This window comes from Lissotriton vulgaris, chromosome 3_1, assembly GCF_964263255.1.
Source record: "Lissotriton vulgaris chromosome 3_1, aLisVul1.2, whole genome shotgun sequence".
NCBI classification, from domain to species: Eukaryota; Metazoa; Chordata; class Amphibia; order Caudata; family Salamandridae; genus Lissotriton; species Lissotriton vulgaris.
The window spans coordinates 1,902,800,346-1,902,825,366 of record NC_141689.1 but is presented as its reverse complement, the minus strand read 5'-3'; the positions used below and the strand labels follow the sequence as shown (position 1 = coordinate 1,902,825,366).

Sequence of the window (25,021 nt, the reverse complement as noted above, 5' to 3'; positions counted from 1 at the left end):
GGACAAGTGGAAGTGCATCAGGCCAGCTCAGGGATGTCGATGAACAAACTTTGGCGAGTCGGGATTTGATGGTGCTGTTGATTTGCTCTACAATCCCCGAAGCTTCTGGTCGGTAACTACAGTGGAGCTTCTGGTCTATACTTAGGGCTGAACATAGCATCTTCACTATTTCGCTGTTGAAATGTGTCCCTCTATCTGATTCCAAAGAGGCCGGCACCCCAAACCTCGGGATCAGTTCTCTAAGCAACAGTTTTGCTACTGTAAGTGTGTCGCACCTACGTGTGGGGTAAGCCTCAACCCATCTGGAAAATATACAGACAATCACTAGGACGTTTCTGAGTCGATTGCACTTGGGCATTTCAATAAAATCTAATTGCATTCTATTGAAAGGCCCCCCAGACCTCCCTATGTGGCTCAATGTGACTGGTGTTCTCTTTCCTACATTCAGTTGTTGACAGATTACACAACGCTGACATACAGCTTCTGCCACTACTCTAAACTTCGGGTTGTACCACGTTTGTCTGAATACCCTTACCATGGCATCTCTACCTATGTGTGCTGGTCCATGCAATCTCCTTGCCATTGGACTAACGAGTTCGTTTGGTAAAACTGCTCTCCCATCTGCAGAGATCCAAAAATCCATCTCACTCTTGGTACAACCAGCTGTCTCCCATGCCTTTTTCTCAAAATCAGGTGCATTCTCTTGGATACATTTCAATTCATCCCACGTGTCTACAGTTTCCAACAACATAGTCAATTCAGTCCTTTCCTGTATTCCCCCCACTTCTACCTCTGTGAGAGAGTACCCCTGCTCCGCACAGTAACGTGCGACTTCATCCGCATACCTGTTACCTTGCGACACAAAATCTGTGTTTTTTGTGTGCGCGGTACATTTAACAACTGCAATAGCTGCTGGACCTTGCAATGCTTCTAGCAATAATCTCACAAACTCTCCATTCCTAATAGGAGAGCCTGAGGAGGTCATGTAACCTCTTTGAGACCATAACTGCCCATAGTCATGAACTACCCCGAAACCATACTGGCTATCGGTGTATATGGTGACTCGAATTTTATTGCCTGCCAAACAGGCACGGGTCAAAGCAATGATTTCAGCTACCTGAGCGGAGTGTACTCCTTCCAGGCAGGCAGCTTCCACAACTCCGGTAATTGTACAAACGGCATAAGCTGCTCTCAGCTGACCGATATCGTCTCTTACGCATGAACCATCAACAAAGAATATTTCATCGGGGTCAGTTAATGGCTCATCTACGATATCTGGTCTCGGTTTGGTGCATAGTTCAGTCACATCAAGGCAGTCATGATCTGTACAAACTTCATCATCAATATCATTTGGAAGTGGCATCAAAGTGGCAGGATTCAAAACAGAGCATCTTTTTAGGGTCACATTCTCAGCAGCCAATATGACTTGCTCATAGCGAGTGAGCCTGCTATTCGTCAGATGCTGTGTCTTGGTCCTGGTCATTAACAATTCTACAGAATGCGGTACATACACCACTAACTGATGTCCCATGACTACGTTTTCATACCTCTCAATGCTGACACCCATTGCAGCAACGGATTTGAGACATCCGGGCAACGCTGCGGCTACTGGATCTAAGGTAGCCGAAAAGTATGCGACTGGTCTACGGGCATTTCCGTGTATCTGGGCCAAAACTGACAAAGCACAACCTTCTCTTTCACAGCAATAAAGCAAGAATGGCTTCTCGTAATAAGGCATTCCTAAAGCCGGGGCACGAAACAAGTCCTCCCTCAGCTGCAAAAACGCCATCAAACAATCTTTGTCCCATGGTACCGGATCGCTCACCCCCTTGTGCGTCAGTTTTTGTAAAGGTTTTGCCTTCAGTGAAAAGTTGGCTATCCACTGCCGGCAATAACCGACCATTCCTAGAAACATCCTGACTTCTCTTTGTGTTGTGGGCGCACTCATTTTCATGATCGCCTCTATTCTGTCTGGAGACACTTTCCGTTTTCCCTTTTCAATCCTGTGGCCCAAGTATTGCACTTCTGTCAGACAATACTGCAATTTACTTGGAGACACCTTGTGTCCGTTCTCGGCCAAGTGATTTAGTAAGGTGATGGTGTCTATTTTGCAAGCTTCCTCAGTTTCTGACGCCACAAGTAGGTCGTCTATCTACTGGACCAGAACCGAGTTCATGGGCAGTACTAGACTTTCAAGATTTTTCTTCAGTAGCTGGTTAAAAATCGATGGGCTTTCTGTATACCCCTGGGGAATACGACACCATGTTAAAACGCGATTTTCCAGCTTAAAAGCGAAAAGATATTGGCTTTCCTCATCTAGGGGGATTGAAAAGAAGGCCTGGCACAGGTCTATCACCGTGAACCATTCAGCTTGGAATGGTATCTGGAACAGTATCACTGATGGATTCGGTACCACTGGACAACATGAAACAACTATATTATTAATCTTTCGAAGATCTTGCACTATTCTGTACTTCCCACTAGGCTTCTGCAAACCCATAATCGGGGAGTTACATGGACTTCCCACGATCTCCTTCAGTATTCCCTGTTTAATCATTGATTCGATCACTGGCTTTATTCCTGCAATCGTCTCCGGGGTCAACTTGTATTGGGGTGTTCTTGGATACTCGGCATTTGGTTTTACCATGATCTTTACCGGCTCTACCCCTTTGATCAGTCCTATTTCTTCTCCAGTAAAATCCCACACCTGAGCTGACACCGCATCTCTCAAGTCCCATGGAAGCTCCTCCACCGTCAAGGTAGGGTATAGTTCCACGCATACCTGTGAGTTTGCAACCTTAAAATCGGCATCATCATCGTTAGTCTGCACTTCTACTCCTTGAGGTGCGCAATATATTGTACAATTCAGTTTACAAAGCAGATCTCTTCCCAACAGACACACAGGACTGGAATCACAAATTACAAATTGGTGCTCATCACTGTATTTCCCTATTTTCACCGACACTGGTTCTGTCAGAGGATTCGTCATTCTCCTATTTGCGACTCCTACCACCTGGATCGTCTCTCCCGACATTGGCAGACCTGGGACCACCGCCGATCTTAGAGTGGATCGAGTGGCCCCCGTATCCACCAAAAAGGTCGTAGGACATCCAGCCACCTCAGCCTCCACATATGGTCCTCTCTGGTCTACCTCCAGGGCTGCCCCTAGGGTACAGTCTTCTTCTCTATTCACTCTTTGTCCCTTAAGGGGATCAACGTAATAACATTCCTCTCCTCCTACGAACAGTGGCAGTTGTCTATAGGTTTTCCCTCCATTTGCAATACGAGGCGGTTGAGGGAACTGAGCTCGAGGAGTCTGAGTCCCCCCTTTGATAAACTTTCCCTTCGGTATCGCTGTTCCCTTCACCAGACTGCTCTGAACATCGTCCTCCTCCGGTTCTAATTCCCTCGTCTCGACATTATAGGGACACTCGTGTTTCCAATGTCCCACCTCGTTACACTGATGGCACCTCGTCGTCTTTTTCAGTGTCGCGATATCTACCCTAGGTCTCTGTCTGTTCTCATCGTCTTTACTTTGATTATTCTGCTTTTTCCCTAGAGTTCCGGTTCCCTGTTGTCGCTGTCCACCCTTTCCAGCTGACTGCATCTGTACCAACATCAGCTTCTCCTTAAGTTTCTTTGCTTTCGAGTCTATTTCATCGCTGCAGTACCTTGCATACCTCAGGATTTCATCTAAGGGTTTGTTTTGCCAACAAATCAAATGCTGTTGGATCATTAAGCTTATGTCAGGTCTCAAGCCTAGAACGAACTTTGACACAAACTGTCCTATGTCTTTAGGATCCATTACGTCCAACCCACTGTACTGTTTGAATGCTTTCAGCAACCTCTCATAATACTCGTGAACGGTCTCTTTAGGTTCCTGAGTGGTTCGATCTATTTTAACCCAGTCTATGTCCTGCAACGGCACCTTCTCTTTCAACCATGCCATTACCCTCTCATACTTCTCCATAACTTTCTCTGACGGTCCATTCATCAGGGCATCCCTATCCGGTTCACAGATGGGCCATTCAACACTGAGCTTACATGCCGTCCACAAATCCCCTGGCACTACAATGTCAAATAGGGTGTTCAAATCGACCCACAGCACTTTAGAGATCTTCACAAACCTCTCTACCTGTTTGTACCACTCTACGGGATTTTCCCTTAGCTTGGGGAAGGAATTGGTAAATGCCACTAGATCCCCCCTACTCCAGGGCACATGCACATAGTTTCCATTCGCGATTTCTCGCAAAGGGAAAGCTTCCATCCGCGGTGGCCCTCCATCTGGGGACATTCCGATTGTACTCCTTCTGACGGTCCCCCTCTTGGACCATCTTTCCTCCCATTTATCCAAATCCCTCCACGTTCTTATACCCAGGATCAGTTCCTTTATGTGTATTTTCAGTCCAATCGTCCTACGTTCATCTAGATCCTGATCCGTGCAATTCAGCCTATGGTTACCCTGTAAGGCTTTTGTTCTTGATAAGTCTATCATATACCTGGTTGCCAACTCAGATAGTTTTTCATGGACTGACCTCGCTTTCCGAGTAATATCCTTAGCCATAAACAGTATTTCATCCTGTTCATACAGATCGATCCTTTCCATTGGCAATGTGCCGTCTATTATTTCATCTAGATCTGATTTTAGACTGGTTACATCGAGCCTTTTCGCTTTTACCTCAGCTCTCAGTACCTCACTCCTAGGTGGTCCGTTAATCTCCCTCTCGTCCCAACTCCGAGTCCTACGTCTAGGCACAGGTGAGCTATGAGGGGTCCTCCTTGATTCTCTTTGTTCCCACCTTTCTAAGTCCCATGCTTTTCCATCTTCCCTAGGTGTATGGTGAAACAGTGTCCTATCTCCCACCACTCCATTCTGTCTTTTCGGCTCTGTCTCTCTAGATGCAAGATAGGATCCCCCGTTATGTTCTAAGTCACCACAATTCCCTTGCTGTCTGGTGTCACTCAGTAAACGATAAGGTCCCTCACAGCCCTCCATGTCTCCGCGATCCCGTCCGTGATCACCGGATACATGGTGAGACCTTTCGCGACTCCCCATACTCCCGTGACTCCAATGTTGCACATTTTCGCCCGGTATATGGTGATTGCACCTGTAACTATTTCGGTACTCCTGTGTTCTTCGTTCTCCCTCACTAAGGATGGGGCGAGGCACCCCCCCACATCCTGTACTCTTGTCTTCACACATTTGTCTATTGCCACCAATGGTATGGCAAGTATCTCCTTTGCTTCCTTGACTCCCTCTCTCCCACTCCGGACTGCTTTCGCCAGCTCCGCAGTGAGAGAGGATCCTGTTATCTTGATCTCTCCATTCGGCTTCTGTTTCTATTCTTTTATTCTGAGTCTCTACGGCAGCATCCCATTCCTTCAAGTACTCCCTTAACTCCTTAAAGGATTTCGGTCGCGGTCCCCTCAGATCCATCTGTCCTCTCTGACCCCCCTGCTCTATTAAAGGATCCATTGCTGAATCCAATGGGGTACTCCGACTCCTTGGTCCTAGCAACTGCCTTTGGGAATTGATCGTATTATTCCTACTTTCCATCTCTGCCCTTTCCCTGTCCCACCGTGCCTGTTCCTCCTCCTGAGCTCTCTCTGGGTTGTAGATTGACACTACAGGACCTATGGTAACAGGTACTTGTAGAGCATCCGGCAGTTGATACGACCTTGCACACTCCGTTTCCGGCACCTTCTGTACCACAAACCTTCCTACTACTCTCTGTACTGGACTAGGTTGAGGTATTTCCTCACCTTTCTTGGGTTCCCAATCTGATATGGGGAGCGGTCTATATTCCCCCTTCCCAGCCCCGTCCCCCTGCTGGAGTTCGGGACGTTCGGCTTCTCTGTTGTACGGAGGTGGCCTGTCTGATAATAGCCTATCTATCAGAATATCATCCGTCTCGCTCTCCTCATCCTCTTCTGGAGGTTTCCTTTCTCCCGTAACCTCTAGCACTGGGTACAGCTTGTCTGCGTCTATTCTCTGTACTCTCCACTTTTTAGCCTCATCATCCCATTTAGCATCCTGTACTGCTCTTACCGATCGTCTCACTCTTTCTTGGCGCCTGTTCAGGCTCCTGTCGTACGCCGCCCTGAACCATGCATTGAGGGCTTCGAATTGTGTTGGCCTGGGTAGAGGTCTCGTTGCGAGCATTACCACTTTCAGCTGGTTCAATGCTTCTAACCTAAACGTCCCGTACCTCGGGAACGTCAGTTCCTCGTTTCCCTCTGTTAACTTGCTCCACTCGGAGATCCACAGTATCGAGTGTAGCCCAACATTCACAGCCATGTAATAAGCTGGTGTGCCCTCCGGTGGGGCCTCTTCCCCCGCATACGAGTTCCCTCTGTCTCTCTTAAAGATCGCCCTTAGACATTTAAAACACTTCATTTTCAAGACTCTACAATTTCCTTAATTCCCTTCCTTATTTACTTCCCGATGGCGAACCACCAATCCCTGCGCGGCTCTCGCTGACCAACCTATCCCAGCGCGGTTCTCGCTGACCAACCTATCCCAGCGCGGCTCTACACCAACCAGCCAATCCCAGCGCGGCTCACTCTGACGTCACTCGTCCCCTTTGCAGCAGTTCCCCTCCTTTCTCAGCTCATCTCCCGGTCTTGCATGCGTCCCATTCATACACCGAAAAATGACTACTTCCGACCAAGCGATCACTTTCCTTGACTGTACGTCCACAGTCTAACTGTAATTGTCACCTCAACTGACGAGACGTCTTTCACTAACGTTCAGACGCTCGCCTTAACTGATAGGTTACTTACACACAGTAAACGTCCGTTACTCATACACTCACTCTGACGTTCCCCCTATCACGGTCCTACGGGCGATCAATGGTACCTCATGACCCCCTTCACAACGGTAGACAATTACTCTGGATGTCCGATACACCCGAACCACTCAAGCCCTTCTCTGGACTTAAGATTTTCACCGGTTGCGCGCGCTCACAACCGTCTCACACTCACACTACAGGCATTAAACTCCGCTTGACATTACAACACAGGTACAACACAAAACACCGCAATCTGGCAACGCATGACCCTTATACTCACTCTCGACCGACTCTGCTGCTTTTTCTCTCTCGCCCCGTCGGCACCTTCTTCGGCAGGTAGCTCTTCTTCTGGTCGTCGATGACTAGGGGCCTTGGGGTAATCTAGACCTAACCTAGGTCGCCTTCCTCAAGAAGCCAACCATCCTCTGCTACCAACTGCGGGAAATGAGATTTTGATCTCTTATCTGATCACCTAGATGCCTATCTCATTTAATCCCTTTTCGGATCGGTTATTGACTGTCATTGAGTAAAAGGCAAACCCACATAGGTTAAATCAACCCCATAGACTGACGCAACTCTAAAGAACCACTTACGACAGTAAAAGTTTAAAGGTTTATCATAAAACCAAAATCAGTTGCAAGTACAAGCACCTCAATATAAGGTTCAACAGGTATACAGGTACAAGAAGGAACATGAATTCCCTCAGAAATCTCAATCTACAGAAGAAAACAATCAAAACTAATTCGAAGATCAACAAGTTGAATATCATTGATACTAAATGGATCTGAAGCAACATTTACAGAAAAATGAAACAGGTTAAACTGTCCCTACTCTATGCTAGATGACATCCCTACTTAGCGAATCTTTACCTAAAAAGGTGTCAGCCGTTTGACTTCCGAAGAAGCTCAAACTCTCTTAGTCTCTGATGGAAACCTATGTCGCGTAGAAGTACCCTTTCTGCCTACCCATCTGCTCTCTAAGAGTCCTCAGGCCATTTGCTCTGCCTTCTCCCCGGGGTGCTGTCCCTAATACAAAAACACAGTATGGGTGAAACGCCCCTTTGAGACGCCCACCACGTACACATTTCACGTGGTCCTGCTTCTGGTTTTTTCCACAGTTTCGTTTCTTCGAATCGTCTGTTAAGTTGACCTTGCTTCCCAGGCGCCGTCTCCATCGTGCTGGTACCCCCATGACATTCCGGTCGACTCCTCCAGACCAGAGCCTATCTCCTCAAACAAAGCTCTATTCATTACGTTTGTGATTGGTACCCCCCTTGCACCTGGAAACAGACACTTCGAAACAGGGCCCCAAATTCCAAACGTCCCTTATCTCACTAGGCCATAAAACTTCGACCAGCATTGACAATTTAATTTAACGAGACTTTTGACTCCTGGCTCGCACGTGCAGATCAAAGCTATCCCCTATCTCTCCAAGCCCACTGAATTATATGCAGTGGACTGCACTTGGTGAACTCTTACTTCTTTAGCTTAGAATAACATGTTAATATCATTTTATAATTATACAAAACTCTTCTATAAGATATGGCTTCAAACACACACATATATATAATAAGCAATCATTGAATAATATCGAATCCATGTTACATGAAAGATACAATGGTACCCTTTCGTTCTTACACAGTGCTATGTGGTCTGCAAGTTTCTTCATTTTACATTTCATCTCTTTCTCCAATTAGTAACTGCATACATGAATTCTGTTTAGCACGTTCTAATGTTCCTAAGCATTTCACACATTTCTACATTAGCCCACCATGTATACAGGCCTTTCTAATTCTAATAACACTCTAGAGTAAATACAGATACATATTCTCACTTCTTAAGTTACATAGGCTAATTTTACGCTACAGGCTTGTGAATATGATGCAGACATGATTTTTATTCAAATTGCGCTCTCTCAGAAGCACACAAACTTCCTCACTACAAGTGAACCCCAAATGAGAGCAAAAGACAGAATTGAAGACATGAACATGCACTGCTAGGAACACTAAACTGCACTTAAGTGATGTTGCAAAGTAAACACTCGAAGAAGATGTTGAGTTTAAGGGTTTAATGCAGGAACCCAGCAGTAAATTGAGGAGGACAGTCTGAACACTCCTCTTCCAGCCTGGACCTGCCTCAGAGTCCTCTCGCTGAATTCCTTGGTTACAGAATCAAGAGTGGAATCCAATGAGGTCATGTGGCAGCGAGGACATGAACACAACAAGTGATTCGTTAAGGGGGGGGGTTGATTTCTTGTTACAACAGAACAGAGAAGACAAAACTGTAAGTTGGAAATGTGCAAATGTATCCTGAACATTTGATAATGACAATGTTTTTAAATGAAATGCCAATAAAATCTGTCTAAAAACCCCACATCATGCAAGGGCTAAGAATCATAAAGGAGGGAAAGCATGGCAGGAAAGCAACCCAACTGTGCTCAATGCTATGGGTGAACAAGGAGTATTAGGAGATAATAGGGCCCACTGGATTAAACCAAGCTTCTCCTTGAGGAAGAAGTGACACACTCAGTCCTGGAAAGAGTGGGTGGAAGAGAGTTACATCCATGGACAGGCCCGGCAGTAAAACATGATAGCCTGTCGCGGGTTGTCTCAGCGCAGGATGTTGCTTGGTATCTGAAAGAATTCTTTCAAATTCCATTGCTTTATTTTAACATTCATATAGCATGTAGTTACAGCACAGGTGCTGAGAATAGTACTTGCACAATGGCCACTTCTTTGCTAGCCCTATCCAGATATCAAGTGTTTGATAGCACATCACAATGGAAATTTTAATTGATCTTTAAACATTAGAAAATAATTATTTGAAATAGAAAGTGTATTGTCTCTTTGAATATTGACTGTACCCCTTTCAACCGATGATTGGCATTGGCTTTAGTTGATTGAATAGTTCCCGAGAATTTTAACATTTCTCATTCATCATGAACCACTTAGAAATGAAAAGAATCTCACTTCATCTGAATCTCGTTAGACACTGAAACTGCTTTTGTCTTTCATCCGCTTTCACTCCGAAAAAAGGTATTAATCTGTCAAAATGTCTGAAACCTGCCATTATGATGATTAAAGCTGTGAACTATGCTAGTGATGCACAGAAGCGTGCCCCGCTGAGAGGGAAAAAAGCAGAGATGGCGTCCTGAGTTGGGAGTTTCAACAGTGAAGAACAATGCACAGTACAAGATTTTCCTTTGTCATGAAAAAGAATTAGTTTCTTCATTAGATCTATTGGTCATCTGCGAGATATATATGAGAATGCATGCGCTTTCGTTTCTCAAATAGATGCTGGAGGGCATGGACCGCATAGTGGGTTGAGGTGTCGGAATGTATCACCCTATCGCTCCCACTGGAATCACATTTGATAGATCTTAACAGGGCCCGTGGCTGAGCTACTGTGCAATGAAATAGATGAATGGCATTCTCGTCTCTAGTTCAGTTTATCTCTGAAGGTTATTTTTCATAAGAATCCTGTTTGCAGAAAATGAAACAACTGTTGGGGCAAATTACCATTTCATATGATCTCTTACAATAACTTATTTTCTATACTATTTGATAAAGCTCCCCTCCTGCTTTCACCAGTTGTACCTCTTCAGTCCTTAGCCCCTACCTTCTCATGTAAGTAAATAAATGTCCACTGCAGAGTAATACATGTATTATAAAGCCAAATGCAGTGCTTATAGTGCAATATAGTTATGTTTTGAACTGCTTTCATTCACCTATTTGCCCTCTGTGATGGAACAGGTTTCACATGCGCTCTTGCCTTCTCATAGTCCTCAACAATACTGCAGTTTGGCTTGAGTCTAATTTACTCCCCAATGGGGTATATTCCATTTGAGTGGAATCGGATGGTAAGTCTGGGCATGAAAAATATAGTTTCTGCCATTGGTGGTCTGAACAGTTTTGTAAGTAATTTGATTTCCCTGATTACAATTACACAATGGCAAAACATTCACCCCAGTCACAGATCTGGGTGTAATACATCATTATTTTGCTCACCAAGCCACCCCACTTCAAACATGGCCATATGCAAATCAGTATTGACCCTGCGCCTCATGGGAACAGTCCAGACCAAACTGCCAAGCCATGTCTTCCCTGGACCGGAATCAAGCAACCTAGGACTGGCTTCTGGCTATCAGCCGTCTTCACCCAAGATAGCTTGACTCCAGTGGCTTAGTGAGCATGGGACCCAAGTCTGGGCATACCCTTCCCACATAGGATGAACAGCAAAACACACAAGATGATGGACAAATTTGCACAATGGCAAAATATTCACCCCCAGTCACAGATCTGGGTTTAATCCATCGTTATTTTGCTCACCAAGTCACCCCAGTTCAAACATGGCCATATGCAAATCAGTCTTGACCGTGCACCTCATGGGAACAGTCCAGACCAAACTGCCAAGCCATGTCTTCTCTGGACCGGAATCAAGCATTCTAGGACCGGTTTCTGTCAATCAGCCGTCTTCAGCCAGGATAGCTTGACTCCAGTGGCTTAGTGAGCACGGGACCCACGTCTGGGAATACCCTTCCTACATAGGGTGAACAGCAAAACACGCAAGATGATGGACGGAATGTTGCACAATGGCAAATCATTCACCCCAGTCACAGATCCTGGTTTAATACATCATTATTTTGCTCACCAAGCCACCCCACTTCAAACATGGCCATATGCAAATCAGTCTTGACCCTGCGCCTCATGGGAACAGTCCAGACCGAACTTCCAAGCCATGTCTTCCCTGGACCAAAATCAAGCATCCTAGGACCAGTTTCTGGCTATCAGCCGTCTTCAGCAAGGATAGCTTGACTCCAGTGGCTTAGTGAGCAGGGGACCCACGTCTGGGCATACCCTTCCCACATAGGATGAACAGCAAAACACACAAGATGATGGATGAATTTGCACAATGGCAAAACATTCACCCCCAGTCACAGATCTGGGTTTAATCTATCGTTATTTTGCTCACCAAGCCACCCCAGTTCAAACATGGCCATAAGCAAATCAGTCTTGACCCTGCGCCTCATGGGAACAGTCCAGACCGAACTGCCAAGCCATGTCCTCCCCGGACCGGAATCAAGCATCCTAGGACCCGTTTCTGGCTATCAGCCGTCTTCAGCCAGGATAGCTTGACTCCAGTGGCTTAGTGAGCACGGGACCCTCGTCTGGGCATACCCTTCCCACATAGGGTGAACAGCAAAACACACAAGATGATGGACGGAATGTTGCACAATGGCAAAACATTCACCCCCAGTCACAGATCTTGGTTTAATCCATCGTTATTTTGCTCACCAAGCCACCCCAGTTCAAACATGGCCATATGCAAATCAGTCTTGACCCTGCGCCTCAAGGGAACAGTCCAGACCGAACTGCCAAGCCATGTCTTCCCTGGACCGGAATCAAGCATCCTAGGAACGGTTTCTGTCTATCAGCCGTCTTCAGCCAGGATAGCTTGACTCCAGTGGCTTAGTGAACCGCTGTGGTGCAGGCTGTGGTATTATTTTACACCAGGTCAGAGCAGGTGTTAATTTCCTGCTGCTAACGCTCCTTATCGCGTGTTTTGTGTACTTATCGAGAATCTGGCTGGTCGTTGTGAATGTTAAGGTGTGGTGTTTTCACGGCTTTTGGCACAGGAACGCCTACTCTGCATCTCATTAGTGATAGTTACGGGGTCCTCTGTGTCGATATTTTTTGCGGCTGCTATCAATGGTAAACTGGTGCTGTGGGCTTTTAGCACCAGTTTGTGAATGGGGAGGTACATTTATCACAACATTGGCTGCAATAAAGTTCCATTAATTCGGCGATAGCTCCTTGTGAATATGCCCCCTAAGGGCAATCACTAACTGCAACTCCATAAAAATATACATTATCAAAGACTAAGGGTCTTATTTCCATGTCCCTTTCACTGCCAGCACATAATTTCTTCCTATTTTAAGTGACGCACCAGCGGCGCAAGGGGCTTGTAAATACACCTCTGAATTTTCTGTGTGGTGACATCTGACAGGCGAGGGTTGGAATAAGAATCCAGTTCAACTGTAGAACCAGCAGTGACTTCCCAATGCTACAAATACACAGTTTATATTTTCACATTCGATATTTAACAGGGAATCATCTGTTATTGCTTTATTGTGATATGAAAAACGAAACTACCTGATTCCATCGATTCTTTTACAGGCTTCACGTTCCGGGATACAGAGAAAAAAAACATTAGGACCATTTGTCAGGAATGTAGGGTATTTAGACTCGCCTTTAATATAAGATTTTCAAAATCTCCCAAAAAGAAAATTCTTTAGTTAACATGATCAATTAAGGGGAATGTGTCAGAGTTTTTCGCTATTAATATGAGTTATTCACGTTGTGCTGTGACCATGAAAATACAAGGTGGTACTCATTATTTTGCTATCCAATGAAATTTCACTACTATACCGATATTAATAAAACCATAGCAACCAGTAATCTTGTTTATAGCATGCTGTGCACATGACCAATGCATGCATGTACCTTGTAGCTCAGAAGTGGGCCGCTTTTCCTTTTCCTTGTTTTGATTACCAGTGGGGCAGTTCCTAGTAGAGCACCGGTCATAACAGTGTACAAGAAAGAGAATGTGCTTCTTTGCCCTCAATAATCCACTGAATCTTCCCTTCATTCAGCAGCAGGCAGTAAGGTGGAACATAGGATAGGGACTTCCACATCTCAATAAATGCCTTTCAGTTGCCCTTTGAAATGCAGCGTGAAGGCGATATATTTTCAAATGTGTAAAATTTGTTGCTGCTTCAGCCGGAGAGCCCCTCTTAGCAGTTTGTTATAACTTTGAAGTCCATAAATTCATTTTCTGAGTACATCTGCTCACTGTTACACGTCATCTGTGTTTTTTTAGCAATAGAAAACATTAGTATCCGGGTTGTGTTTTTTAAACGAGTATTAAACAAACGTGTACACCAGGAATTTACCAAAGGACACATTTGTTAGGTTGTCACTACTCGAGATTGTTTAAAACTCGGGTTTCATAGAGTTTTTCATAAGGAAACATGAAAGTCTTGTTTCACACAGTGAAATCATGTTATAGTAGATTGTTACTCCCAGAACAATACGGCATTTTTACACCTATAGAGTGTGAATATTACTTGCCAGGTAAATGTACCAGGCAGAGTGGAAAAGAGTGCTTCTCAGCATGGGAACAACTCACTTCTTGCAGTGATGGCGCAACCTCTGGACCACTTCTGGCGCCAACAAGGTTACCACACACTTTTTTAGTTTCTGGTAGATCTGGATGCGTCAGCACTCTGTTACTAAACGGACCATTGTCTGCTTGCTGCAGGATGAACCACCAGCAAAGGGTGGACCAACCCTGGCGTTTAGAGCAATGTAAGACTGAGAAAAGCTTTGTCATCTTAGAGAGAAAGGTGAGGTGTTGAATGCTGGTGATGGACGTTGACCCCATATGATGTCTGCAGGCCTGAAGGAGCAATTTGAGAAGCACTGTACTGAAGTTTGTGAGCTAATAACTTCCCTTCAGAGTAAGCATTATATTTTTGTAGATCACCTTTGAAAAAATGTTTTGCTTTGTTTTTTTATCACTATTCTGGGTGCCCATATTCCTAGGCTCCCCAGTAATTTTACCACATCATCTGCGTTTGCTTTGGCCGGCTCCTATCCATCAGCGTTGCCTTTGGTGTGCTCCAATTCATCAGCGTTTGCTTCGGCCTGCTCCAATTCATCAGCGTTTGCTTCGGCCTGCTCCTATTCATCTGCGTTTGCGGGAGGGCAAGAGGGCTTAATTACTGCTCTGCTCTTCTGAGAATAGTAGATGTTATTCAGGAATTTTCAGTTACTCTCAGAGTCTCTCTTTCTGCAATGGAAGAGCATCTTTGGATCCCAGCATGTCCCTATGCCCCCAAGGTTCTGCAGCAGGGGAGTCTGAGGCATTATGGCATTCACCCTAAGGTAGAATACCCACTTGTATTTGAAAAGGCCTAACAGAGTCCAGTTGGTAATGGGACTTTGAAAGAAAGTTGGAGCAACGTATTTATTCACCTGTAATTGAGATAGCAGAAATGTGGTTGACCGCAGTGGTAACTCCACCATTAGACAGGCGTTTTTTCTCACACCATCAACCACATTCACCCCAACTAAATGGTCCACTGTGTAAATTCTGGGCCTTCTGTAACATGGTTTAAGGGCCTCAGAGTTAGCCAGTCAACCCACAATATTTAGCAATCTGGCATCCCAAGTACTAATTAGTATTTCCTGCTTACTCGTGTAGGGGGGGTTGGTGAGAGGTGGGTGATTTAGTGGCAGAAGGAACTGATAGTTAGGTAAATTCAACAGTTAGTGTGTCCTCAGTGGGTTGGGGGTGTCTCAGCAAAAGTAAGGATATTCATTCTCAGATGGTGAGATTTTCAAAATATCCGAAGTATTAGTAAAAGCTAGGGGAGAAAATTAATGACCGTCAAAAGTAAGGAAAGGGTAGCACCCTTTCTCTGCCTGTGGTGTCTCAAACAGACATTCCCCCAAGTGATCAGCGGGGGCTCCATGTTACTGAGGAGACAAACCACGAAAAAATGTAAGGGAGTTTTCTTGAAATTTTCCATTTGGTTTTTGCAAACCTTATCAAAGTGGTTGTCAGGCATTCAAAAAAGAGCTTGCAGAATCAGCATAGCCCTAATACTAATGCATTGGAGGAAGAGGCTCCCTTTGATGACTTATATGGAATAAAACCCTCAGGAGGTTTGTTTGGCACAATGCAGTCCAGCTTTTGTCCACTCCAAGAATCCAGTGCCGTCTTTGCCCCCAATCTCGTCCATCAAGGAAGATACTCTCCCTGCCTTTAATTGCTTTTGCATAAAGGATTATGATTGTCAGGAAGCAACAACTGTAAATTAGGGGTATGCACCTCTGCTTTTTACTCTTCAGGGTATGGCCTCTTCCGAAAGAGATAAGTTGTGATTTCTGAAAAATGAGGCTCAAATACTATAATTGTCACCGAAACAGAACGACCAAATTGAAAACCTCTTGCAAAGTTGAATAGGTATATTGTTATAAAGTTATCCTTTTGACCTGTTCACCCCCATTTTCTACTGAATGATATTGATGATAAGTGACTCTGACCTTAGCCTGGGCTCTACTAACCAGGCCCAGGGTCAGTCCTATGTGTTAAAAGATACATTTAATAGGGTACACTTACAATTGGCAATGACAGACCCGATAAGTCCTCATTAGATACTACAGCTAGGGGTTACAAACTACCTAAAAGTCCCTAGTGTGTAATAGTCTTTTTAACAACAAGGGACCCCAATACAGTCAGCCAGGGACCTTGGGGAGCAGTTTTTTGAAACAACAATGGTCCCGTGCATAAAACAATTACCAGTCAATAAATATAGACAAAATCAAATCTATATTTTGGAAAGACTTGTCCAGCCGGACAGGGGTCCTTCAGGTTTACTGAATAAACAGAAATTACATAAGTAGAACAAGAATACCTTCCACAAAACCCCTGTGTGGTACACAAGCCTGTGCCCAGCACTCGCGGGGTGATTACTGTTGGTGAAGATAGGAAAGGTTTGAAGGCAAAAACAAGCGTTTTTCTGTTTACAAATACATTGTGCAGAAAATATCAATTAGCACCGTTACAACAATCTATACAATCAAACATCTGTATAGGGTGCATGAGCAAGTCGACGGCGTTTCGGTTCCCCTAAAGGGTTATGGGAACCATCATCAGGACAGACAGTTATATTGCCTTTTTCATTAAACCTTAATTTGCCTAGAAGAAGGAAAAATACATACTTTAAAAGGGGAGAATTAAAACACTAAAAAACAAGAAAGAATTGTGACTTCTTGTGCACCGTGCAAGGCTTTGTGTGCCAGGTGAATACCGCGTTAGAACTATGAGAAAGGCAGTGGTAGCTTTTACAGTGGCCCTCGATGTTAAAGTCACGAGTCTAGGTCATCTAACCCGTGCCTATTAGACAGTGGCGAGTGTCGCGTTGTGATTGCGGAAGGGGCGGTGGTTGCTTGACAAAAACCGGTCTATATTCTAAAAGGATTCCGGGTATGCGTCTGGTTTGTCTGTAGTAACCAGCAACGTGTGGACAGAGAGCCTAGTAGTGCCTGTGAGCTTAAATAAATATCCTTCATGTGAAAAGGTGCTTACCGAGGCAGTGCGCGGCATATCATTTCGTACGAGTTAATACTCATGTAGTTCGATTCTGCAGCCCTGTATAAGGAATAATGCTGCATATTAGAGAGACGGGTAGGAGTGACGCTCAATTTAAGGAGCAACATGCACGTAATCTTACCCAGTTCAGGCTGTAGTTACCGCGTTACAGAATCGTAACCGGTCGACGCCAGGGTAAGCCTGTATTAAAATAAGGACTCATTTCAGGGATTTAATTCCACAACTACCGTCCCGGAATGTTACTTCACAGGGCTGTACACTTACCGATAAAGGCGGTCAAGACGATGTTCCCTGGCGTGCTGGTGTGCTGCAACCAGGAAGTAGAAAAAGGGGAGGGTGTGTTTGTGATTGGGCAGTGCTAGTGAGAAGTTTGGGCATAGAAATAAACAAGGGGTGTATTTTACCATAGTCATCTTGAGTGATGCTATATGGTGACTAACATGCAAGGTGACAATTTTAAAATCATTTCCCGTATACTCGGAAAAACAGAGTTTAAGCCATACAATTTTACAGAAACCTTAGTTTTGCATAATTTAGGACGCTCAGTTCAAAGATACCAGGTTCAATTTAAACACTCAGAATAAAGCAGTCCACTCCTCTTGTAAATTCAACCCTGAGTTCAGGCTGTCAGTCTTCAATATCCACTTTAATTCCTCTCTGTTAAGCATCCGGGTTAAATCACCCCCTCTTGTTGGTATGATGACCTGCGTGATGACCGTCCAGCGGATCTCATTCTCAGTGTGTCCTTTGTTTAGAAAATGTTCAACCAAAGGTGCATTTGGAGTTTGGCATCTAATACGGCTCCGATGCTGTGATATTCGTAGTTTAATTTTTTGCTTTGTTTGACCAACATATATGAAATTGCATGGGCAGAAGATTGCATAAACAAGGTTACTACTGTTACAATTAGTAAAAGTTTGCAGTACATTCCTTACATTTTTGTACACAAATTCTTTGCTTTCAATTGCAAAGTCACAAATCACACATGAACCGCATTTCGAGTGGCCCCGGAGAGGTGGTAGTGACCAATGGTCATGCAGTGTGACATTTCTGCTGTCGTTGTTGGTAATGCTGCCCTGACCAATTGGTCTTTGAGGTTTTTACTTTTCTTAAAAGCAAAGAGTGGAGTTTGCCAATTTAGAGGACCAGAATTCAGAATGTGCCAGTTTTTATTTATACATTGCTTGACACGGTTAGATACAGTAGTGAAAGTCGTCACACACACTATTTTTTCATTTGTCTGTTTTGGCTTAGGCTCTAGAAGAGTGTCACGGGGACAGTACCAAGCTCTCTTCATAGAGTTTCTTATCAGGCGTTTAGGATAGCCTCTGGACCTGAGCTTCTCAGAGAGGGTATTCGCCTCAGTAAAATAATCCTCTTTCCTAAAACAATTCCTCCTGAGTCTGAGGAACTGTGAGTAAGGAAGGCTATCCCTCAGTGCCCTTGGATGACAGCTATTGTAGCTCAGAAGGGTATTCCTTTCTGTTGGTTTTCTAAACAAGGAAGTATACAGGGTGCCCTCATAATGTTGAATGGTCAGGTCTAGAAAAGGAATACTGTCCTTGTTGTGGACTAAAGTGAATGTAAGCCCATTACAATTATTATTGAGCCAGTGTATTAGGCCTGGGAAATCCTCAGTGGAGCCACCCCAAATTAAGAAGATGTCGTCTATGTAGCGCTTCCAGGTGTGTATACCATGATGGAATGGGTTACTACTAGACAAAATGATGTGAGTTTCCAACCAGTCCATGTATAGAATCGCCAGAGTAGGGGCGAAAATGGCTCCCATGGAACAGCCCCGTGTTTGCTGGTAATATTCTGTGTCAAAAAGGAAAAAGTTTTGGGTAAGACAGATCTCTAATAGTTGTGTTATGAATAGAGTGGGTACCCTATGGGGACGTGTCCTGGTGTCTAGTATGTTTTTCATTACAAATAGTGAGTCTTTCTGGGGTATATTTGTGTATAAAGACTCTACGTCTAATGTACATAGAGTCTCATGTTCAGGGTCAAAGGCGTGGTTCTCAATCAAATTAATCATGTGCATGCTATCCCTGATATAACAAGCAGTGGTAGGCACAAAATCTTTTAAAAAGAAATTAACGTAGTGGCCCAGAGGTTCTAGAACTGAGCCACAACCCGACAATATTGGTCTCCCTGGGGGGTTATCCATCCTTTTGTGGATCTTGGGTAATGTGTAGAGAACAGGAGTTCTTGGGTTAGCAACATTCAGGAAATTATACTCATGTTGACTTATAATACCATTCTCCTGAGCCTCCATGGGGATGGTTTTAATAAGGGTCTGAATCTCTTTGGTGGGGTTGCAAGGAAGCTTGCAGTAATGGTCAGTGTTAGATACCTGACGCAGAAGCTCTTTTTTGTAATTTCCAATATCCTGCAAGACTATCCCACCTCCAATGTCTGCCGATTTGATAATCAAGTTGGCATTATTTCTAAGGGAATTGATTGCTGACTTTTCATCCAAAGAAATGTTGTAAGGTACAAAGAGGTGAGATTTCTCCATATTGGAGACTGCTTTGAGAATGACCTTCTCAAAAGTTATAATTTCTTTTGGGATCATACTAGAAGTAGGGGAAAAGGTAGATGGGGGGCGGAATGGGGTTGTAACATCCCTTGGTTCAGATGGATTTAATTCAAAGTAAGCACGCAATCTCAACTTCCTGAAGAAACCCAGTAACTCTGATTGGAGATTCAGAAAATTTGGGTAGGTAGTCGGGACAAAAGATAAACCATTACTCAAGATGGATAGTTCATGGGGGGTTAGAGTGTGGTTAGGGATATTAAAAATAGGAATTGTGTCTAAACTGGTGTTGTCTGTTACCACTGATAGAACTTCTGCCTGGTCTGGCGCTCCCCCGGAGGGTTGTGCCATCGTTTTTGTTGTTTGGTTTTTCCTCTCTTTTGGGGTTCTGGATTTCCCCTGGATAAAAAAGGAGTCTGGTTGCGTGTTGGTCCACTTCCTCCCTCGCCCGGATCAGAGCTGTCAGAAGAGTCTGCTGAAGAGTCAGTGAAACCAACGACGGTGTTTCTATTATTGAAACGTCCCCAGGGTCTAGGGGTTTGTTGGTGCTGATGAAAGTTACGATTTATATCAAAATCTTTCTGTAAATATGGGTATGTACGCTCAAGAGTAAAAAGTTTATTGTCTTTTTTAACTTTATTAGATTTTTTGTTTTGCTCTATCCGATTGAATTCAGAAACTGTTTTGTCAATTTTTTCAAGTAAAGCCTTTGCATCAATGATTACCTTATCATCAGCTATTTGTCTTTCCAAGTCTTTGATCATTTCTGTGAGTTTTTTAAGTTCCTCGCTCGCGGTTTCTATGCCTAGGACTAACCAATGCCTAGAGCAGGTAGTGCCTATACTGCTAAAGCCTGTTATATATTTCGGATTGTCTGTAAATACTCCTGGAATGTTTCTGACTTGTAGGCCAAGTGGGATTGTATTGGATTTTAGGTATTGAGTGAGCATTAAAGTCATCAGCTCTAGTCTGACATATCTTTTCTTTTGTTTTTCTAGTTCATCAGAAAGATTAGTACTACCTGTAGTATTAATGTCTTCCTGGTCAGTGAACAATGAGGGTCCTGCACAAATTTTATTAATGTATTCAAGGGAATACAAGGGGGCTGTGTCAGACATCACAGTGATAGGGGGAATCTGGAAAAGAATTGTGAAGAGCAGTAAAAACCGCTCGTGTACAGGTAGAGAAGCCTGCAACCACTTAGGAGAAGTGGGAAGGAGGACAGAGCCCTTGCAATCAATCGATTGCGCACAATACTCTTTTTAACAACAAGGGACCCCAATACAGTCAGCCAGGGACCTTGGGGAGCAGTTTTTTGAAACAACAATGGTCCCGTGCATAAAACAATTACCAGTCAATAAATATAGACGAAATCAAATCTATATTTTGGAAAGACTTGTCCAGCCGGACAGGGGTCCTTCAGGTTTACTGAATAAACAGAAATTACATAAGTAGAACAAGAATACCTTCCACAAAACCCCTGTGTGGTACACAAGCCTGTGCCCAGCACTCGCGGGGTGATTACTGTTGGTGAAGATAGGAAAGGTTTGAAGGCAAAAACAAGCGTTTTTCTGTTTACAAATACATTGTGCAGAAAATATCAATTAGCACCGTTACAACAATCTATACAATCAAACATCTGTATAGGGTGCATGAGCAAGTCGACGGCGTTTCGGTTCCCCTAAAGGGTTATGGGAACCATCATCAGGACAGACAGTTATATTGCCTTTTTCATTAAACCTTAATTTGCCTAGAAGAAGAAAAAATACATACTTTAAAAGGGGAGAATTAAAAAGCTACCACTGCCTTTCTCATAGTTCTAACGCGGTATTCACCTGGCACACAAAGCCTTGCACGGTGCACAAGAAGTCACAATTCTTTCTTGTTTTTTAGTGTTTTAATTCTCCCCTTTTAAAGTATGTATTTTTCCTTCTTCTAGGCAAATTAAGGTTTAATGAAAAAGGCAATATAACTGTCTGTCCTGATGATGGTTCCCATAACCCTTTAGGGGAACCGAAACGCCGTCGACTTGCTCATGCACCCTATACAGATGTTTGATTGTATAGATTGTTGTAACGGTGCTAATTGATATTTTCTGCACAATGTATTTGTAAACAGAAAAACGCTTGTTTTTGCCTTCAAACCTTTCCTATCTTCACCAACAGTAATCACCCCGCGAGTGCTGGGCACAGGCTTGTGTACCACACAGGGGTTTTGTGGAAGGTATTCTTGTTCTACTTATGTAATTTCTGTTTATTCAGTAAACCTGAAGGACCCCTGTCCGGCTGGACAAGTCTTTCCAAAATATAGATTTGATTTCGTCTATATTTATTGACTGGTAATTGTTTTATGCACGGTACCATTGTTGTTTCAAAAAACTGCTCCCCAAGGTCCCTGGCTGACTGTATTGGGGTCCCTTGTTGTTAAAAAGAGTATTGTGCGCAATCGATTGATTGCAAGGGCTCTGTCCTCCTTCCCACTTCTCCTAAGTGGTTGCAGGCTTCTCTACCTGTACACAAGCGCGTTTTACTGCTCTTCACAATTCTTTTCACAAATTCTCCCTATCACTGTGATGTCTGACACAGCCCCCTTGTATTCCCTTGAATACATTAATAAAATTTGTGCAGGACCCTCATTGTTCACTGACCAGGAAGACATTAATACTACAGGTAGTACTAATCTTTCTGATGAACTAGAAAAACAAAAGAAAAAATATGTCAGACTAGAGCTGATGACTTTAATGCTCACTCAATACCTAAAATCCAATACAATCCCACTTGGCCTACAAGTCAGAAACATTCCAGGAGTGTTTACAGACAATCCGAAATATATAACAGGCTTTAGCAGTATAGGCACTACCTGCTCTAGGCATTGGTTAGTCCTAGGCATAGAAACCGCGAGCAAGGAACTTAAAAAACTCACAGAAACGATCAAAGACTTGGAAAGACAAATAGCTGATGATAAGGTAATCATTGATGCAAAGGCTTTACTTGAAAAAATTGACAAAACAGTTTCTGAATTCAATCGGATAGAGCAAAACAAAAAATCTAATAAAGTTAAAAAAGACATTAAACTTTTTACTCTTGAGCGTACATACCCATATTTACAGAAAGATTTTTATATAAATCGTAACTTTCATCAGCACCAACAAACCCCTAGACCCTGGGGACGTTTCAATAATAGAAACACCGTCGTTGGTTTCACTGACTCTTCAGCAGACTCTTCTGACAGCTCTGATCCGGGCGAGGGAGGAAGTGGACCAACACGCAACCAGACTCCTTTTTTATCCAGGGGAAATCCAGAACCCCAAAAGAGAGGAAAAACCAAACAACAAAAACGATGGCACAACCCTCCGGGGGAGCGCCAGACCAGGCAGAAGTTCTATCAGTGGTAACAGACAACACCAGTTTAGACACAATTCCTATTTTTAATATCCCTAACCACACTCTAACCCCCCATGAACTATCCATCTTGAGTAAGGGTTTATCTTTTGTCCCGACTACCTACCCAAATTTTCTGAATCTCCAATCAGAGTTACTGGGTTTCTTCAGGAAGTTGAGATTGCGTGCTTACTTTGAATTAAATCCATCTGAACCAAGGGATGTTACAACCCCATTCCGCCCCCCATCTACCTTTTCCCCTACTTCTAGTATGATCCCAAAAGAAATTATAACTTTTGAGAAGGTCATTCTCAAAGCAGTCTCCAATATGGAGAAATCTCACCTCTTTGTACCTTACAACATTTCTTTGGATGAAAAGTCAGCAATCAATTCCCTTAGAAATAATGCCAACTTGATTATCAAATCGGCAGACAAGGGAGGTGGGATAGTCTTGCAGGATATTGGAAATTACAAAAAAGAGCTTCTGCGTCAGGTATCTAACACTGACCATTACTGCAAGCTTCCTTGCAACCCCACCAAAGAGATTCAGACCCTTATTAAAACCATCCCCATGGAGGCTCAGGAGAATGGTATTATAAGTCAACATGAGTATAATTTCCTGAATGTTGCTAACCCAAGAACTCCTGTTCTCTACACATTACCCAAGATCCACAAAAGGATGGATAACCCCCCAGGGAGACCAATATTGTCGGGTTGTGGCTCAGTTCTAGAACCTCTGGGCCACTACGTTAATTTCTTTTTAAAAGATTTTGTGCCTACCACAGCTTGTTATATCAGGGATAGCATGCACATGATTAATTTGATTGAGAACCACGCCTTTGACCCTGAACATGAGACTCTATGTACATTAGACGTAGAGTCTTTATACACAAATATACCCCAGAAAGACTCACTATTTGTAATGAAAAACATACTAGACACCAGGACACGTCCCCATAGGGTACCCACTCTATTCATAACACAACTATTAGAGATCTGTCTTACCCAAAACTTTTTCCTTTTTGACACAGAATATTACCAGCAAACACGGGGCTGTTCCATGGGAGCCATTTTCGCCCCTACTCTGGCGATTCTATACATGGACTGGTTGGAAACTCACATCATTTTGTCTAGTAGTAACCCATTCCATCATGGTATACACACCTGGAAGCGCTACATAGACGACATCTTCTTAATTTGGGGTGGCTCCACTGAGGATTTCCCAGGCCTAATACACTGGCTCAATAATAATTGTAATGGGCTTACATTCACTTTAGTCCACAACAAGGACAGTATTCCTTTTCTAGACCTGACCATTCAACATTATGAGGGCACCCTGTATACTTCCTTGTTTAGAAAACCAACAGAAAGGAATACCCTTCTGAGCTACAATAGCTGTCATCCAAGGGCACTGAGGGATAGCCTTCCTTACTCACAGTTCCTCAGACTCAGGAGGAATTGTTTTAGGAAAGAGGATTATTTTACTGAGGCGAATACCCTCTCTGAGAAGCTCAGGTCCAGAGGCTATCCTAAACGCCTGATAAGAAACTCTATGAAGAGAGCTTGGTACTGTCCCCGTGACACTCTTCTAGAGCCTAAGCCAAAACAGACAAATGAAAAAATAGTGTGTGTGACGACTTTCACTACTGTATCTAACCGTGTCAAGCAATGTATAAATAAAAACTGGCACATTCTGAATTCTGGTCCTCTAAATTGGCAAACTCCACTCTTTGCTTTTAAGAAAAGTAAAAACCTCAAAGACCAATTGGTCAGGGCAGCATTACCAACAACGAGCAGCAGAAATGTCACACTGCATGACCATTGGTCACTACCACCTCTCCGGGGCCACTCGAAATGCGGTTCATGTGTGATTTGTGACTTTGCAATTGAAAGCAAAGAATTTGTGTACAAAAATGTAAGGAATGTACTGCAAACTTTTACTAATTGTAACAGTAGTAACCTTGTTTATGCAATCTTCTGCCCATGCAATTTCATATATGTTGGTCAAACAAAGCAAAAAATTAAACTACGAATATCACAGCATCGGAGCCGTATTAGATGCCAAACTCCAAATGCACCTTTGGTTGAACATTTTCTAAACAAAGGACACACTGAGAATGAGATCCGCTGGAC

At 43.7% G+C, this 25,021-nt stretch overlaps 1 protein-coding gene across 2 annotated transcripts in view; it reads left to right on the top strand.

Moving 5' to 3' along the window:
* Positions 1 to 25,021, top strand: part of FSTL5 (follistatin like 5) — a 2,973,258-nt gene that overhangs the window by 719,544 nt on the left and 2,228,693 nt on the right. The window lies entirely within an intron of this gene.